At 45.7% G+C, this 19724-nt stretch overlaps 1 protein-coding gene and 1 long non-coding RNA gene across 5 annotated transcripts in view; both read right to left on the bottom strand.

Moving 5' to 3' along the window:
• The window catches only part of Ptprg (protein tyrosine phosphatase receptor type G), a 664886-nt gene that overhangs the window by 615917 nt on the left and 29245 nt on the right, over nucleotides 1–19724 (bottom strand). The window lies entirely within an intron of this gene.
• LOC121140911 lies at nucleotides 15169–19071 on the bottom strand. Its single transcript, XR_005877859.1, has 2 exons — nucleotides 15911–19071; nucleotides 15169–15579 (listed from the first exon to the last, which is right to left on the bottom strand). It is a non-coding gene; the product is annotated as an uncharacterized LOC121140911 (long non-coding RNA).

Genomic DNA, 19724 nt, shown 5'->3' with positions numbered 1-19724 from the left:
GAGACCGCTAAGATCCAAAGTGCTCCAAATGAAGAGGAAAGGCCACTCTTCTGATCTGCCATCATGACATCCGAGCAGGCCAACAGTGGCTGGTGTTTTTTTATTGAGACTCCGGCATGTGCAATTTATGTAACTATTTTCCCTTGATAATAAACACTGTCCAGTTCATTCTGATTTCATAGCTTCCTTCCCACGGAGAATTTCTCTCCCACAGATTAAGTCATTTGTTCTCCCTGCATCTCATCAAAGACTGTACCTGGCACAGTAATTGGGAGGGATTTAAATAGAGAACTTAACCTTGAGAGGATCTTCATTTGACTCAACAGAGCCTTTCAATCTAAGAAACACACAAATTCCCGTTCACCTCAGCATGTCTGTCTTTAATTATGACAGCAGTGCCGAGAAATTCATTTTCAGAGAGCTGATTGAGCCACAAGGGAATATTAATACCTAAATATTGAAGCAATCCTGGCGCTTTGAGGGAAGGGAGGCTGGCTTTGCCAGATGAAAAGGCTTCAAAAGAGTCTCTGGTCTATGCCTTTAAAAAATTCCAAAAAATGTTGTTAGCATATTTTTAGCTCTCTGCATTAAGTCATAAGCACAAGGTACTCTACTCTCCTAAAATGCTTCGTATACCCATCAAGCACATCTGCTGTGAGGCTGCTAGGCTGACGGGTGTCAGCTTCACTTCTGCATTTGGAGGAAAACATGTTCTTCTCAGTCTTTTGACAGGCCACACAGAAGCCACTCCACAGTGCCCGCTGAAGCTGTAAGGAAAGCATTTCCTACCACAGGTGAACAAACTCCAGGAATGGAGGGACCAAGAGGACAAGGCTGACTGACCTGAGCTGTCGTGGATGCCTAGTTCACAGCAGACAGCTGTCCACCAGATGGTTCTAAGTTTAAAATAATAATAATAATTCCAGGAAGCAGAGAATTCAGAACCTGAACAAATTGTAGGATCTCATTCCATCCCTGAAGCTGATATCATCAAACCTCTCCGGTGATTTAGAGCCTGGCAATCTCTCTCTCCATTGATTATGCACTATTATGGGCTCTCTGTTCATTCTAAGAACCCTTAAAGTGTCGGACCAAGAATACATCAGTGCGGAGGAAACAGGAGAGAGAAAGCTGAGGGTCAGAACAGCCAGGGAAAGGCACGAGACCAACCTGTTCGGGGGCAGTCAGGCAACTGAGGCCCCGGAGTTAGTGTCCTGGGTTCACAGCTGTGGCACCTCAACCAGGAAACTGGCAGCACGCGCCAGTATCCAGGACCATGGACACTGACTCAAAGGAACACCTGACCTTGGACAGAGGCCATCCAAAACAACAGATGATGCTTCATAAAGGCGTGGCCACAGCCAGGTGTGGTAGCACACACCTTTAATCCCAGCTCATGGGTAGCAAAGGCAGGAGGATCTCTGAGTTCAAGGCCAGCCTGGTCTACAGATGAGTTCCAGGACAGTCAGAGCTACACAGTAGACCCTGCCTCAAAAAAAAAAAAAAAAAAAAAAAAGCAAATCCAAAAGAGGTGTGGCCGGACAAACTCCTTCAAGGACAGCCTCCTACTGCAAGGGTTCTGCTACAGGCTATCATCCAGTTTACTAAACCCAGGAGGGCAGCAAACTCCTCCTACTACCAATTCTCTTTATGGTCTAGAGTAAAGTAATCAAAACATAACAAAACACACTATCTCACGACACATTAAAATTTTGTGAAGTTCAAATGCATGTTCTCAGTGAAGCACTGCCTATTGCCACATCAGCAACTGAGCCCATAAGTTGTAGATACAAATGAGAAAGGGGGGAGGCTTGGCTGAGCGAGACCCCACATAGACCTTACTGTAATTCGCCCATAACTTCCAGCTAAACACTCAAAATACACTAACCCTCACGAGAAGCATGGAGTGACTCAGATGGGTATGCATGGTGGCACGTACCCACAGTGCCAACTACTCAGGAGGCTGAAGCAGGCGGGTTTCCTGAGCTGTGAGTTTAAGGGCAGTGTGTGCAGCATAAAAAACAGAAAGTACAAAAAAAAAATTCAGTTATTCATGAAAGCCAAACCAAAGTATCATTCCTTTCCTTGCTACTGCCCCACCTCAGAAAATTCAGGTGGAATGATAGTTCGGGCTTTCTGGCCTGAAAACCAAGATGGCGGTGACAAACAGAATGAAGAAAGTCAAACACGACCAAGGAGGTGCTGTGCTAGCCATCCTACACACAGGACTCCATGTGTGTGCCACGGGGAGCTTCTGAGAGACCTGGATTCCCACCCTACGCAAGAAGACCTGGAGTCCAAGAAGGGTGAACAATGTCCTAGCAAGGTCACAAGCAATCACTCCAGGATCACAGCCATACAGGGTGCCACCACACCATTGCAGGGACCTTAGAGGGTATCACCATGCCCTCACATGGGCATGAGCTTTATAGGCTAACACCATGTCCTAATGGGGTCACAGCCCTACAGAATGTCATCACACCATCCCTGGATCACAGCCTTACTTACATGATGTCACCATGTCCTCATGGGGTCACAGCTCTACAAGATGTCACTGGGTTCTACAGTGTCATCATGGCCTGGTGTGTCCACAGCCCTCCAAGATGTCTTCAAAGATCAAGGGGTCTTATTTCCTAAATCGTAATATTGTTAACTATCCCCAAACAGTAGAGATTCCTATTCACAAACTGGCGATCACTCTGGCCATTCAGGAAAAGATAATGAGGCAGTAAAAGAATAAATAATGGTAAGAAAGGTAAGGGAAGTCTGCCTTCCTTTGAAAGGAATGGGCACTTAACAGAGAAATGTTTGCCCTATTAAATACCACATGCCTTAGTGTTAAGCACTAAGGAATGCTTCCTGAGACACTTAGCCTGTGCTAGCTGTCACCCTGAGTACAGCCAGTTGCAGCCAGGCAAACACTATATAATCTCTTTATTCCTGTGATGCCTGCTGGCTGGAAGCCTGCATCCTTGGCCCATGGAGATTCTCTCCCACAAACTTACCGCCCACAGCCATTTCTATACCCTGCAATAAATCACTTGTAATCTAAAAGACAGTGCCAATACATCTACCAATTGATTAGGGTCTTTGAAGACTGATGATACAGCCAGCTGAGAGCTGCAGATTTCATTAGTTATGTGGCCTATGCAGAAGAGCAAACATGCACTTAAGAGTGTGCAAAGCACACTTCTGAGTGCCTTCAATGTAGTAATGTATTGAGTTGTTAATTCTCCCATGCCTATAAGAACGACGTCATAATCGCTTTCATTCCACAGATTAGAAAACTGAGCCACAGAGAGGATGACCTATTTGCTAAGGTCTGGTAGCCAGAAAAATCACTCAGGTAGCTTGGCTTCAAACCAAACCTGGGTGACAACAGAATTCACACCTTCCCATGTGCCTCACTGCCTCTCCATGCTGCACAACAGTAAAAGTGGCTAGTGACCAAAACTTAATCTGTGCTATTCACACACATGCAGGCTTCTGTACCCAGAATTCACATTAAAAGAAAAAGAAAAAAGATGTGAGAGCACCAGAGTTTGCTGGTCACCTGGTCTACCTCCCCAGCAAAATCCTGTCCAGTGAGGGACTCTGTCTCAAAAAATAATGTGAATGACTCCTGACAAACACCTCCTGTGGTTGATCCCTGGCCTTCTCTCTCTCTCTCTCTCTCTCTCTCTCTCACACACACACACACAGAGAGAGAGAGAGAGAGAGAGAGAGAGAGAGAGAGAGAGAGAGAGAGAGAGAGAGAGAGAGAGAGATTAGTTCTGTAGGTGCTTCAAGTAGATGTTCTTTCAGAACCTATAGACCAAGCAGGAACTGTTTTCTATTGTGTACTGTTTTTAATACCTAGACTATTTGGATTACACGAAAATTCAAGTCAGCTTTTCTTCCCAGGCTGAAGATCCCTCATCCTGAAGAGTAATTACATAAATGGAAAGAGTAATAGTCTAGTTTAATTCCTATCTGACCTGCAGAGATCAAGTCCTCAGAACCAAGTCTGGCTCCCTGGCCTGGCCCCAAACCTCTATGGCTAACACAGGTGCTTCTGCACAGGCAACCCTGAGCCCATGGGAGATGAAATGGATAATTTTCCCCTACCCTGCCCAGAGGGTGCCTTCCTTCTCCACAGAAAGGTGGAGTCTGCCTTGGATAACTCTCCAAAGGGCCAACACCAAGAAAATGATAGACACGTAAGACCCCATCATTGGAATTAGTGGCAGCTAAGTTCAGCAGCAAGAAGGCTTTCTTCATTGCCAATAGTTCACAAGGGCTAGAACCCAACAGGAGCCTCTCCCCTGGTCAGTGTGCAGGTTAACCCAAGCTGCCTTTGGCAAGAAAGAAAAGCAATAAAGATTCTTATCTCATACAAACAGATGTCCCAGGAAGGACAAACTTAAGAGCCTTTTGATCTCAGCTGAAGGCTACAGTCAAGAGAGCAGGTTCTTCCCTTCCCTAGCAGTCAGACCTCAATTTTACTTCATCCACAAGGCTGCAAGGAGGCAGCTACAGTCACTGTGGGTGGCACTCAGAGCCCAGGAGACCGCAGCTTTTCAGGCTTCGGGGACAAACAAGGCTTTTTCAGGGAGAGGTCAAAAGCACATCTTTTCATTCCGTCGGACAGCACATATTCAGTGCTGAACCAATCACAAAGAAGGAATCTAGATAAGCCAAACAAGTCCAATGCAGAACTGGGGTTTGTCTCCTTACCCAATCAAAAGACATCAAGAAAGAAGGTGGACTGCTATACAAAACTGAAGCTCTCTGAGGAGGAAGGAAGATGGAAGAGAAGCTGCTTCAGGCCCAAATAGCATCTCCACCGTTTTGACCACAGCAAGACAGACCACAGGGGCAAGCTAGCAAGCTTTAAAAGCTGCAGCTTATCCAGCGAAACTTCTAGTTTCTATTGAAATATAAGAACAATTTCACAGCACTGGCTCAAATTCCTGCAAGGCAATAACCAGCTCAAGCCAGACCAAGTTGGCCCTGGACAAGTTGTATCCAGCTCCCTGAAGTCCAGCCACTCCCTGAGGCTCTCCTCCCTCAGCCCTTCAGCTCCTTGGGCCAGATGGCATTTGTTTGGTTTGCAACTCCAGTATCTGCCTGTTACAGGCACCTGATGGAAGAAACAGGTCATGAAAATGCTAACGCTCAACAACACCACTGCTGCCTCTGGGCCTCCAGACCTTCTAGGGAGAAGCAGGAGGCAAGAACCAGGCTAAGTCAGATTCCAGCCTCATCCTGGGTCTTTGCTCAGCCCCTTCCTTAAAAACAACAACAAATAAAGCAAAGTAATGCCTAAAGAGTGAGCAAAGCTGCCTTCTTTGTGGGGAAGAAAAATCCCATGAAATGAAAGCACCAGAGATGCAGCTCCAGGGGCCATGTTTGTGACCACTGGCTAGCATGCAGTCCAAGGCATTTCAGTTTTGACAAATCCCCTGTGGTATTATCTGGAGATAGTATTCCTAAGGATTTAAAGGAAGCCCGTGTCAAGAAAAAAAAGGGGGGGATTAACCCTCATAGAAAACAAACTGGCAACCATGCTGGGCGCTAGTGCTGCGATCCTTTGATCCCAGCACTTGGGAAGCAAAGGCAGATAGGTAGGTCTCTAAGTTCGAGGCCAGCCTGGTCTTAAAAAAGTGAATGCAGAACATGAAGGACTACACAGAAAGACCCTGTCTTGAAAAACCAAACCAGAAAAAGAAAGCCTAGCAACCAGGGCCAGTGAAGAGCAGCTTATACCTCACAAATGACAGTGTTACAGCTGTACTGGGGAGGGTGACTAGGCATAGACTACCACTTCAAACATCTGGAATTAGATAAATTGATCTGAACAGGGTGTCCTGGTCACTCTGGATTCCTGAGTGGTCATTTGCCAAGGATTCTTCCTTTTTCTCTTGCCCAAGACCCCTGTGTGGTGAAATTTTGTTTGTGCCCTAACAAGTAAAGCTTATTTGAAGATGAGAGTGTGGAGCTAGCCACTAGTTAACCATAGAGGCCAGGCAGTGGTGGCACACACCTTTGACCCCAGACTTGGGGACTTGGGATCTCATGCCTTTAATCCCAGCACTAGGGATGTGGAGATAGGAATATAAGGTGGGTAGAGACAGGATCTTTCCCTTTCAGGCTGAGGAGATGGCAAGGTAAGAGGAGTCTGTGGCTGCTCCTTCCCTGAACTTTCAGCATATACTTCGAGATCTGCCTCCAAGTTTTTAGTAAGACCAATTAGAATTCGCGCTACACCCCTGCTTCCTATGAAAACGCCATTCCATAAGGCTAAGAGCGGAGCAAGAGGCTCTGCTAAAGTCACAGAGATGAGACAACATCCTGGACCAAGTCAAGGAAAGGATGGCAGGTATTGAGACTGGGGAAGAGCTTCACACTTTACAAATAAGAAACTGTATGTCATGTGAACCTCTAGATCAGCAGCTCTCAATCTTCCTAACTGTGTGACCCTTTAACACAGTGTCTCATGTGGTGGTGACCCCCAACCGTAAAATTACTTCATTGCTACTTCATGATTGTAATTTTGCTGCTGTTATGAACAGTAATGTAAATATCTGACATGCAGGATACCTGATATGCAGTCTCCTTGGGGTGAGGGGGCGCGTCACAACCCACAGGTTGAGAACCATGTGTGACCAAAGGTAGCTAACACTTTGCCCTCAGCCTGAGAGAGGACCCCACAGTTCATGCACAATTTGTCGTCACTGGGTTTCCAGTCATCTGTTGTGCGGCAACAGAAAATCACAAAGGATTGCCAGTCACCAGGAAAACAGCAGGCACAGAGGCAGGACCTCCTGTCAGGAACTGTGGCTATAACAGACCTAGCACCTTCTAGCTGTCAGGCAGGAGCAGGGACGTTATTTACAAATCACAGCCCATACTTGATGCCCCATCTGGGCTTTCTCAACATTTACCAACTGAATGAGAATCACAGAGATGAGGAATCAACCCTGCACAAAGAGGAGGGCCAGCGATGGGAGGTGCCTGAGATGTGGCATTTGCTCTGTCAGACTGTGGCAAAACCTATGAAGGAAGACAGGTATCACTCTTCTGCCAGATCCACACTCCCTGCCCAGGAACAAAGTTCTCCACCCATCCCTTCCCTAGGACTGGAGCTATAGCTTCAAAACGTTGTCATGAGAAATAAATTAGGCAATGCACATCAAAGTGCTAAGCTCTACTTGAATGTACAAGTTTCATAAGAAAGAAAAAAAAACTAACATCTGCAGTAAAACAGATGGAATTTGTGATCATAACGTTAAGTGAAATAAGCCAGGCTCAGGAAGACAAATACTACTGATTTTCTGATAAGTGGGGCAAAGGTTTAAATAAGCACACACATACACATACATGATAGACAGACAGACAGACAGACAGACAGATGTGACAAATAAGGAAGGGGTTGAGGATGGCTTAGCAGTTTTAGAGCACTTGTTCTTGCAGAAGACTGAGGTTTGATACCCAGCACGCACATGATGGCTCACAAGCCCCTAACTCCAATTCCAGGGCATCCAATGTCCTCTTCTGACGTCCATAGCCCACAGGCACATACGTGGTACACATAAATACAAGTGGGCCAAATTTTCATGTGCACAAACTTAGATCAAAACCTCAATGCAGCAAAAAAGTAAACATATTTTTATAACTGGAGGAGATAACAGTAAGTACACTAATGGGTAGCAGAAAGAGCTATGGGAAAACACATGTAAAAGAATGTTCCAGAAGCCACTGGAATTACTACACGGCTCTAATGTTTACTTTCATCATGTGAGTTGTTCTCACACAAGAAAAGTAGTCCCAACAAGAAGAGAACACGTTGAGGATTGAACCATGTCCTTCCTGCAAAAGACATGTTAACTGTCATCCCAACATCTCAGAATGTGATGTAGTTTGAAAACGGTGGCTAGAACTACTCAAGACAAGGAGGCTCTAGAGCAGGTTGGGCCCTGTTAGGGGCTAAATATAAAAACTACCTCCATAGGATTGTGTTCTGAATTGGTCCCCATCACCGCTGGTCTCTCTGCTTCCTGGTCAGCCATGTCTGCATATATGTCCTGCTCAAGTGACGGGTGTCAAACAACCATGGACTGAACCACCTAAAAGCCTGAGCCCAAATAAACCTCTCCCCAGATTGTGTGTGTTGGGTGCTGTGGTCACAGTAACACAAAAAGGTAAAGAATGTCTGGGCTTAATTAATCTACTCTGACTCAACTGTCTTCATATTGAGAGGGAGAGACTAGATGGGAAGACCTCCTGAGGAAGACACAGGAACATGCATGCCAAGACAAGGAGGAGTCAAGACAGGACACACCACAGCACACGCCGGGCAGAGCTCCGGAGCAGAGACATGCAGCGGGATTCAATTAAGGTTGACATATTTGGGGTATCCCTTACTTCTTAAATATAATTTAAATGAAAGTTTATACCGCTCTGTGTCTTAAAAGATTGTGGTTAATAACCAGCTTTCAAATTCCTGACTACGTGACAACATGCTCTCAGGAGCACAAGTAGTGACCGTTGGAGAAGGCAGAGAACAAAAGGGATCTCAGAACCTGTGTTATCCCCTCTGCAGTTTCTCCCAGCCCTGTGCAGGACAGGGACAACATCCACCATCCCACGGTAACACACACAGTGCTTAACGCCTCCTAACCATGACACGGTCTTCCAACCCAACCCCCATGCAGAAGTGGGGTCACACAGCTGTCACACAATAGCAGTGTGTTAATTAAACCAGTTTTACTGCAGTTGAAACCGTGGACCCACCTTCTCCCCGATCCCATAAACATGCATGGCAGTTTGGGTTTTTAACCAATATGGGAGTAGTTTGAAATCAGTTTCCCTCTCTTGGATGAGCAAGGGGCTGTGGAGTGTGATCCACAATGAAAATAAAAAGCCTGGCCCCCAGCTTCAGAAGAATGGGGTGTGTGTCTGACTGGGCACCCTGAAGAAGGGAATCTTCCCTAACGCCTGTGTTATCAACTCTTCTTGGGTGTCTGAGCTACTGTCTAATTACAAATAAGGGGTTGCTAGTGTATCCTCCTTATTCAACCGACACATGTTTGGTGAGCAATGATAATGAGCCAGGCACCCTGGAGACCCATGTAAGTGAGACACACATGGTTCTCATCCTTTTGCCAGGCACAGTCCAGCAACACCAATCAGCCAGAGCATCTTCAAGCCAGCACAACCTTAAAAAGTGGTCCACTACCTAGAGTCCTAGTGTGTATGAGTGCACAGGCACTTGTTTGAGACAGTCTCTCAGTGACCTGCAACTCATCAAGGAGACTAGACTGGCTGGCCGATTGAGCCCCAGGGATCTACCTATCTCTGCCTCCACAGCAACGGATTACAGGTACATGCCAGCACAGTTACAGGGATAGGTCGTCATGGTTGAGTTACAGCACTTTATGGACTAAGCGATCTCTTGACCATCAACAAAACATCAACTGAAACACAGGTTAATGAGGCATTGGCTCCACAACACCACAGGCTTCACTTTCCCCTTTAAATGTTTCATGCCAACTGTTTTCAGAGAGGCCCACTGAAAATGAGTGGCAACCTGCCTGGCTTCTGCCTCCAGCCACTCTCAGTGTCCCTTATCTGCCTCACTTCCTCCCTGACGCTCATCTCCATCCTCCAGGTGCTATCCACTTGTTTCTGCCACGTTTCCTTATGGCTAAAACGAGGCACAGCATACAGGACATGCCAGGCGGGCAGATCAATAGATGAAGCAAAAGGACTCCCACCGAGAAGTTGCATCCATCTTATCCAAACAGCACTGGTGTTCTGAATAATATGTAGATACGTATCATGAGTACCACTTTGATGCATAAAGACCTGAGATCACCTAAAACATATTATACATTTACTCCGTGAAATTCTCCTCTAGGGGTTAAAGCTTGCACAGGGCACACAAACACACTCTCATCCTATGGTTTCTCAATGTCGTTCTGACTGTTCTGGATAAATGAGCTCAAAGTAGCAGCCTGGACTCCCCCACCACCACCACTTTTTAAGTTGTCTGATTCACTATAATATACAGTAAGATTTCATTAACAAAACAGGTTCTACTACCAAAAGTGGTCTTAAAGACATCTAACAAATGAAAATACAGCATCACCAAACTACAGTAAGAAATTAAAGTCAAAAGTCAGTGCCTAGCTGGGGCTTGGAGAGATAGCTCAGTTGGTAAAATGTTTGCCTACCAGGGAAGGGCTTGGTTGGACCCCCTTTACCGCATAAACTGAGTGTGGTGATGCATAGCCATAACCCCAGGCTGGGAAAGAGGAAACACAGGAGCCGGGAGTTCACGGCGATCCTACAGTACACAGCCAGTTTAGGCCGGACTGGGTACCAGTCTCAAAAAAAAAAAGTCAGTTTTAAAGTATCAGCCTGTCAAAATTACCCTTGACAAATCCTTTGAATTGCCCAAAATGTACAGCCCACATTTTCTGGAATGACTTACTGCATGTTCTGTTGTAACTGCCACCCACTGGGCTTGATTGAAACCAGAGTGTTCCCACGTGTGACTGGAGGTTATACTTATGGCGCTTTGGGGACCCAGAAGAAAAAGATGAGCAGTGGATTCAGCAGTGTCCATTTGTCTCGAGGGTTCGTTCTCTTTTATTCTAGTAATGAGCCCTCTGCAGCTTTCAGAAACACAAATGCATTTGTCTGCCGTGGCAAAGAATGCAAGGTATGTGAAAACACTGAGAAGATTCATAACACAGCAGGTGTTCACTAATTTTGAATGTGTAGGTTGCCTGATTGGGGTCAATCTTATCGCGGAGTCTAGAAACAAAGCTGGTTAAACTGATAACCGTTATGGACTGAACTGTGTTCCCTAAACTTCCTGCAGCATAACTGTCAGTGCCTCAGAGCCTGGCCTCAAACAACTGCAGACATACTGACTTAGTAAGTCATTAGGGATGACCTTAAGCCAATGTGTTGGTATTCTTTATAAAACAGAGGAATTTAGAGGGACACATACATGGCCATGGAGATAGACATGGAGGCAGTTCTTCTGACAGCCAAACATGGCCTATAAAGTCCCTATCCCTTAGGCAAACAATCGGGAGAAACAAGCAGGCCTGCCCATGCCTTGATCTCAGGAGTGAGATGATACATCTTTATTGTTTAGGCCACACCAGGCCAATAAACTGCTATGGAGGACCTGGCACACTCCTCCACCAAACAAGCTTAGAAAGTTGCTTGTATCACACCCAAGTTCCTGGGCAATAGTCTTGTGACACTAAGACTTAGAGCTGCTCTCGACCTGTGGGCCATGACCCCTTTGGGGGTCAGATGACCCTTTCAAAGGGACCGCCTAAGACCATCAGAAAGCATAGATATTTATTCGCATTATGATTCATAACAGTAGCAAAATTAGTTAGGCAGTAGTAAGGAAAATAACGTTATGCTTGGGGTCCCCACAGCATGAGGAGCTGTATTAAAGGATTGCAGCATTAGGGAAGTTGAGAACCACTGCAAGTCAACTGAGACTTGGGAGATGGACGTGTCGCATTAGTGTGTTGTGGCCTCCATATTCCCAGTCAGACGTATCTCCTTAGCATCCACATATTTCAAAAGAAATTAGGAAACAGCAATGGGGAAAGGAAAATGGTGAATCCATGCATACTTTCGTCAAACTGCCTGCCTGTGGCCGTTTTACAGTTTATAGGAAACCATGGGACAAAAAGACCAGATGATGTGTCAGCTGAGCTGTGAGACAACGTCCTTGGTCCTTTCCTGGGGGAAGGCCACTCACCTTGACTGCCTCTATTCTCAGCATGGAGGGTGAGTTATGATTTTATTTTGACACATGTCCTCACGTGGCCCACAGTGGCCTTGAACTCACTGGGTAGCGAAGATGACCTGATGATCCTGTCTCCACATGTCATACTCGGGTTACGGGTGTGAGCCACCACATGTGGGTTATAGTTACAGGAAATGGAACCCAGGGCCTTATGCATAGTTGGCAAGCACTCTAACTGAACATGCCCAGCTGTATATTTTTATAGGTTATGCCTTGCAGAGACCATGTCTTATTCAAGAATGGGCTTGAATCAAGAATGGGAGAGGTGATACTCTAGGTCACAGAGCCACGACTTTTGAAAACCCGCCTCAGGGGTTTCCTGGGATGGTGGGTGAAAGATGTCCACTGTGCAAAGACCAGCTACCCCCTTTGATTGGGGAAAGCCTTTTTATCTTTCCTTGGTGGTCAGCTTTGAGCTCTAACTGCTTCATGTCCACTAACCAAGCTAATTAGGGTAAGGGGATGGAATAATGGTCTCCGATAGGCAAAGGGAAGAGACGGTGTCTCTTAGGATTTAGAATATCTCATGTTTCCAATATGGGACACTGCAACACATTCACTCTTCCAGAAAGGAATAAACCAACAAAACAAAGAGACCACAAAGGGGTGGGTAACGAAACGTACACCCTGCTCCACAGACTACAGGGAGACTATCATCCATTTTAAAGGACTACACATGACACGGACAAAAAACATACAGGATGTTAACACCCCTTTAGGGTAACAGCCTAGCACTAAACCCTACATGTGTGAGGGCTATATCAGAACCTTTAAGTTTGCTGCCCTAGGACTCCGTGGGCAAACAATGGCATTAAGGTGACAGACCAGGAAAAGCAAAATTCAACAGTAAATGTTCTATATCATTTATGTCAATCACATACACAGGCTTATGATTTGGATATGTCTCCTATAGTTCACGAGTTACAAATGTTATCCCAGCAGAAGGGATATGTAACAGGAAGTGTGGGGGTCGTAGGGCATTGCTTCCATGACAATGGATTCAAGTCCTGAAAGCGGGTTAGCTGCTTTGAGAGGATGGGTTAAGCTGGGCAGCCATGCCTCCTTGAGTGCGGCCTCAGTCTCCTCACTGTGATATCCTGAAGCAGGCAGGCAGGCTCTGGTGGATGTCAGTCCCGTCACTGGGCTTCACATATTTCAGAAACGTGAACCTATGCTCTCTGCTCATTGTAAACGACCCACATTAGGTACTTTGGTATAGCAGTGACAGTGACAAAGAATAAGGGTTGGGCTTGGAGAGATGGCTCAGTGGTTTGGTAAGAGCTCTCCCTGCTCTAGAAGTTCAGTTCCCAGTACCTTGTTAGGTGGTTCACCACCACCTATAACTACAACTTCCAGGGAGTGGACACCCTCTTTTGGTCTCCATAGGCACATATACACACAGACCATACATTCACACATAAAAAAATAAAAATGAATCTTTAGGGGGGAAAGAGAGTGAAGCTAAATGGAGTGAAGGCTAAAAACCCTTGAGGGAATGGCCTCCATCAGAGGAGTGGTCACGGCTCTGCATGCTCCCCCATGTAATAACTCTCATCCATGGAACTTTTGTCAGACAGCGGCCAATCAGAAAGCAGCAACTGTGCCAGGTGGGGTGGTACACACCTTTAATCCCAGCACTCCGAAGGCAGATAGATGCCTAAGTTCAAGACCAGCCTGGACTACAGAGTGGGACAGCTAGGGATACATGGAGAAGCCCTGTCTTGAGGGGGGAAAAGCAGAGATAACAAAAGGAAGCAGCAGCTGAAAGACTTTAGTTTCAGACACACTCTTGTCGCCACTTCAGTGCGACCTCTGATGGCCCTCAGACGTCTCTGACCTCAGTTTTGTCTTTAGGAACAAGAGAAAGGTTCTCTAGACCAAAATCAAGAGTCCCGTCTTAAAGCCTCATTCAGACAGTAAGCATTGGCTCGGCTGCCGTTTTTTTTCAAGTAAGAGGCCCTGCTGAATGTTTCATGTGAATTTTTCTAAACTAGAAAAAATACTGCCTTGGTGTTTTGTTTGTCCAAAGAGATTCTGGCCCTTATTTAAATGGAACAGACATTGTCTCACACATAGGAAACGGAACATTTACCCAATACAAAGCCCTCATAATTGTAAGCTACACGTGCATATTCGCAGGAGTTTAGTGGTTTTATAAAACTAGCAGGGGACAGCAATGACTCAATCTGATGATTCCAATGCTTGGGAGGCTGAGGCAGGAGGATCACTGCAACTCAAGGCCAGCCTGGACAACACAGTGAGGCCTGTTTCAAAAGAAGCCACAATGAATGAGAAGGTAAACACAGGGGTCGCCTTTCTCTGTCTATTCATCCCCAAAATAAGTGACAACAGTACACGCTCAGCTCAGGGCAGTCAGACTCCAGTTCCCAGCACCAGAAAACAAGAGGGAGAGAGCTCCCTGCTCTGAAATATCTATGGGCCAGCGTTAACAGAAAGATCAGTTATATATTCATATATATATGTGTGTGTATATATATATGATTTCATTCTTTTATTTTGTATGAGTATATGTGTGCCATATACATATATGCATATATGATTTACTGACTATTTTGTGTCTATAAGTGTGTACGTGTGTGTGTCTGCACCATGTGTATGCCTGGTACCTGCAGAGGTCAGAAGTGAGTGTTGCATCCCCGGAACTGAAGATCGACCATGTGGGTGCTGGGAACCAAACCGGTCTTGTGCTCTAACCATTGAACCATCTCTTCAGGCCCAGAAAATCAATTTTTAAAGTATGCACTTTGCATTTCTAAAACCAATACCAATTGTGAACATCACACCTGTCTCTAAAATGAATGTCTCCCCGCCCGGGTTTGTCTCTAGAGTACAGTACAGATAAAGCAAAGGGGGTCTGCACACCTTTGGGGGCTGACGAGAGATCTCAACAGTTAAGAGCAACTGCCCAGGTTCAGTTCCCAACACCAGCATGGCAGCTCACACTCGTCTGTCACTCTGGTTCCGGGAACTCTGGCGCCCTCTTATGGGCTCCTCAGCCACTGCATGAGCATGATACATGTACATAAACTAAAAATAAATCTTTAAAGAAAGCAAATAGATAAAATAAAAGTATCACACAGTACTATTTTAGGTAACTTCTTTTAAAAAGAAAACTTTATTATTGTACTGGCTAGTTGTATGTCAACTTGACATAAGCTAGAGTCAGAGAGAGGAGAGAACCTGAATTGAGAAAATGCTTCTATAAGACCTGGCTGTAAGCAAGCCTGTAAGCCATTTCTTAAATGGTGATTGATAGAGGAGGGCCCAGCCCATTGTGATGGGGCCATATCAGCTGGTTTAGATCAAAAACAGAGTGATGCTAATTTTTTTATTGATGGTTTATTCAAAAGCTTCAAAAAGAAAACTTTCTTTCATTGCTGAGAAGAAAACAAACTCTGCATATGTTATCTAAGCTTTGACTGTGATGGAAATATTGGTAAATTTCTCATCTATTATACAAATCAGGTACGTATAAAACTGTGACTCAAATTCAGTGGTTTACAGAAATGCTAACATATGCCATGGCAGATCCTCAGAGCCGAAGGTGACGCCATCATGCACGACACAAAAGCAGCCCCACATCTTGTTGCTTCTGTCCAGAAGGGAGATGTGGCTGTTGCTCTCTGTATGCAGGTGCACGCAGCCGAGGCGCAAGCTGAAAAGCAGGCGTCATCTGCGTTTTGACTAAATGACAAACACCTGTACATAGACAGGCTCTCTTCCCTTTTCACCTGGAATGAAAAAAAAACAGCCTTCATTCTCCCCCAACAGACTAGGGACCGCTTTTCTTTTTAAACGTGAGCTAACTGTAACCATTCCCTGTGGATTTCAGACCTGGCTCTGCTGAGATCAGGGCATTTTGTTTCAACATTGTGTCTCTTCCTGTAAACTATTTCCCTAAGCACACTGGCAGACTGCCCTGCCATGCTTTATTGATAAGAGCTAGGCATCCGGATTATTAGCAGAGCGTAAATCGCAGCCAAGTGAAGCGCTACCCAGGTCCAAGACCCCACAACCCATCCCGCACAGCCCTGTGCCATGGAGTAGGTACTTAACACCCACTCAGCTAACAAACAGCACCAGCGTCCCCGGTGGGTATGCATTAGCAAATCTTGAATTGTGGTGAGTGAGGGCAAGTCACTCAACCTCTGGAGTTGGCCTTGTCCTACAAACGCCCTGCACTTGACAACCGGCAGTTCTCTGTGCAGAGTCCTGGTGGCCCAGAGGTACAACAGAGGTCTGCCCCGCTTCCTTGAGGTTGTCTCAGCCACCAGCTCATTTCATGTCAGTCAAGAATGAGGTAATAGACGTCTTTGTAAGTCACAATCCCCATTGTGCCTGCATAGGTGAGATGCAGGACCCTGGGCCACAAGCCACCTATCGCTCCTGGGTGAGAGGTTCATCCTCTCTGGGTTTAAAGCCAGTGTGGTTGGTGACATTCTGATTTGACAATCATGCTTTCTAATACTAGCTCATTTATCCAAACACTTGAGAATAGGTTAGCAACAGAGTTAACCAGGCATGAGGACCTACCTTCGAGTCCTAGCAACTACACACAAGACAGGTGTGTTGGCACACACTTGTACTCCTTGTACTGGAAAGGAAGAGGCACATGGATCCCAAGAGTTTGTTGGCCAGACAGTTTAATCAATCTGTGAACTCTGAGACTCTGAGAAGTCAAACTCTGGCCTACAAATACATACATACACATACACACACACACACACACACACACACACACACACACACACACAAGAAACATGCTGGCTCAGTACCTAGCTCTGCTTTTGAAATGGCATTCTTAAGAAATAATTCTAACAATCAATACATATTCACTCCATGCCACAGTTAGCACCCTGGGATGTGTCTTAGTTTTTAAACACAGCTGTCCATCTTCTGTCTACACTGCTGACAAAGCTCTGACTACTTAAGGGGAAAAGAGAAGCCGTTTGCTGTGAGAATGCACAAACTGTGCATCTTTCCTGTCGCCTTGAAGTCTGGAAGAAATGAGGTCCTGAGGAGGACCAGCTAGCTAATTGCAGCATACCAGTTATTTCCAGTCCTGAGAGAAGATAAGCATGCGGCCTGACAGTGCTTCTCTGTGTTCTGTGGTTTCCCTGACCACTACCCCCTTCCTAACATCTCCTCATAAAAATGCCTCCGTCAGAGGATAAAGAGAACAGAGCGTCTGAGTAAAGGCAAGAGATTACAATGAAAACGTCATTCATCTCCAACTTCTGAGATCTGGTGCACTTTGGCTAAGAAGGGGGAGCAGTGCCGAGAGTCGATTGAGGGAATAGACTTCAAGCAGTTCCCACCCACAGAAGCACAGTTCTCAGGCCCCCTTCCTCTGTCTCCTTCTCTCTCCTCCCTCCCCCACCCTAACCTGACAAACAAAGGAAATGCCGATCCTGGGCTGAAAGGACGCAGGGCTGCACAGGTGCCTGTCCTGACAGGGGTGGAGGCACCCAGAGTGCATGGGGGGAAGCTGCAGACAAGCACATCTGTCCCACCGTGTCCGGGCTCTGCACGCCTCGCCTTTTCTGCCCCCCATGCCCCACCCATCAGCAGGAAAGAACACACACTGCAGGGTGACGCGGTATGTTATCCAAGGACCCAGGTAAAGCCAAGACCCCCTAGTACACTGTAGCTCAACTTTAAACAAATATTGGCAAATGAGCACTCAAGGAAATGCATACAAAAACTTCGTGAAGTGGCCTTAATGACTAGAAGTAGGTAAGAACCTAATCATTTCTATGACGTATTTTCAACAGTGGAATACCACACAGCTATTAAAAGGACAGTGCTGATATGCATGAGGCAAACAACTTTTTTAACTTGCTGGTTAATAAAAAGCAAGGGATAGATGATAAATACAACATCATTTGTGTAAAAACCATCTTTGTGTTCCTATATTTATGGGTGTAAATCTGCTGGAATAGCTTCCTATTGTGGGAGAGCGGTGAAAAAAGGGTGAAGATGTAACTGAAATGCTCTGGAAAAGAACATATTTGTAAATTAAGAACAGAATTCTAATTCAAGAAAGAACAAGTGCCATGTTTCTTATCCCAGGGAGATACCCACTCCTGGCTATTCCCATCTGTCAGAAACTAAAATGCAGACTAAGGATCCCAGAGACAAGGATCCTCGCTCAGTGTCCATGGACAGTACACATCAGGCAAAAACATTTCTGATGCCCCGTGACTCCTGCCCAGTTTCTTGCCTACTTAGTGGCTCAGTTCCTTCCACCGAGTTCCTGAGGCTTTGGGTCTCTTGGCCAAGCCCAGCTTGAGGAGGCTTTCTCTGTAAATCCAATGCAATAATTGACTCTGCCCATGTGCCCATACTGTACTTCAGTTTCCATACTGAGCTGAGGCACCAATCTATCAACAGAGTCACCCTCACCATCTTAGACGCCTCCCCAGTAGTCATGTCATGTCTATGCAGAGGGTAACAGATAAAGCAATGAACTCTACAGTCTTAACCACACTGTCCAGCCCAGTGTCCTAAGCCCCACATACATCGCCAGTCCTCGACAGCCACCTGAATTATTAAAGGTCAACATGGCCTTGAGTCACCTTGAATCATCAGGAGCCAAGATGAAAAAGAGCAGCAGGAAGCACCTAACTCAGGTGTATCACAGGAGGAATCTTCCTCTCTATAAGGCAGACATCTATGAAATCCCTGCACTGTGGTGCTGCGGTAAGGGTTGAATTAATACATACAAGTGACTAGCTGCAGGGCCTGGAAGAGATCGTTCATTAACAAAAAGTGATCACTGCATTAAAATTAGGGCTTCAAGGTAGGAGTTGGCAGCCTTCTATAAATAGCTGTAGCATACAGGCTGTAGTACTTTAACCATCACGAAGCCTCCTACAAGCCAATGTTTTGGCCATGTTCCAATAAAACTTTATTTATATGCCTGCAGTTTGAATAGCATAGGACTTTTACTTCTTTGAATGATTTAAAATTTCATTTCAGGGCTGGGGAACTGGCAGGAAAACTCTTCCAGAGACCCCAAATTAGATTCCCAGCACCTACATCAGGTGGCTCCCACCTGCCCATAACTGCAGCTCCAGCGAAACCTGATACCAGAGGCCTCTCCAGGCACCCTCAACTCTTGTGCACAGACCCAGGCACATAATCCATATAAAAAAAATTCTTACTTTCTTTTCATTTATTATGATATGTGTACGGGTGTTTGGCTGCATGTATGTCTATGTACAGCATGTGTGTCTGGTGCTGGAGAAGGCCAGAGAAGGTAATGGGATCCCCTGGAATTCGGGCTGCAGGTGGTTGTAAGCTGCCATGTGGGTGCTGGGAACTGAATCAGGAACCTCTGGAAAAACAGAGTTCTTCACCACTGAGCCATATCCTAGCCCCTCCAATTATAAATATTTAAAGATAAATTTGGATGACTATTTTAGATTCTCATCAAGAAATAAACCTTAAAAAATAGTTTCAACGATTAAAATATGTATAAACGTATGTTTAACTTTACTTTTGTGGGGAGGGCACTGTGTAATCCCAGCTAGACTCAAATTCACAGGGATCTGCCTCCAGGTGCTGGGACGGAAGCCCGAAACTACAACATCGGGCTAAACAGTATCATTTTCATAGCTCAGTGGCTGCACAAAGCAAGCCTATACCACAGTCCCAGGCTGTAGTTTCCTGGTCCCTGTATTGAAGGAGTTCCTAGACGGACGGACAGATGGACGGACGGACGGACAGGAAAAGAAATGCCAATCTATAATGCAACAAATGCTTCACCCCATGGAGAACTGACTGAAGTCCCAGGCACTGGCCTGCTTCAACAACAAAAGAAGTAGGGACTCACATACATGGGTATTTATTTGCATACACAAAATATGCATTT

Source organism: Mesocricetus auratus, unplaced genomic scaffold (assembly GCF_017639785.1).
Source record: "Mesocricetus auratus isolate SY011 unplaced genomic scaffold, BCM_Maur_2.0 Super-Scaffold_100006, whole genome shotgun sequence".
NCBI lineage: Eukaryota > Metazoa > Chordata > Mammalia > Rodentia > Cricetidae > Mesocricetus > Mesocricetus auratus.
Note: the sequence above shows the minus strand (reverse complement) of the source record. Positions and strands in the feature narration are given on the sequence as shown.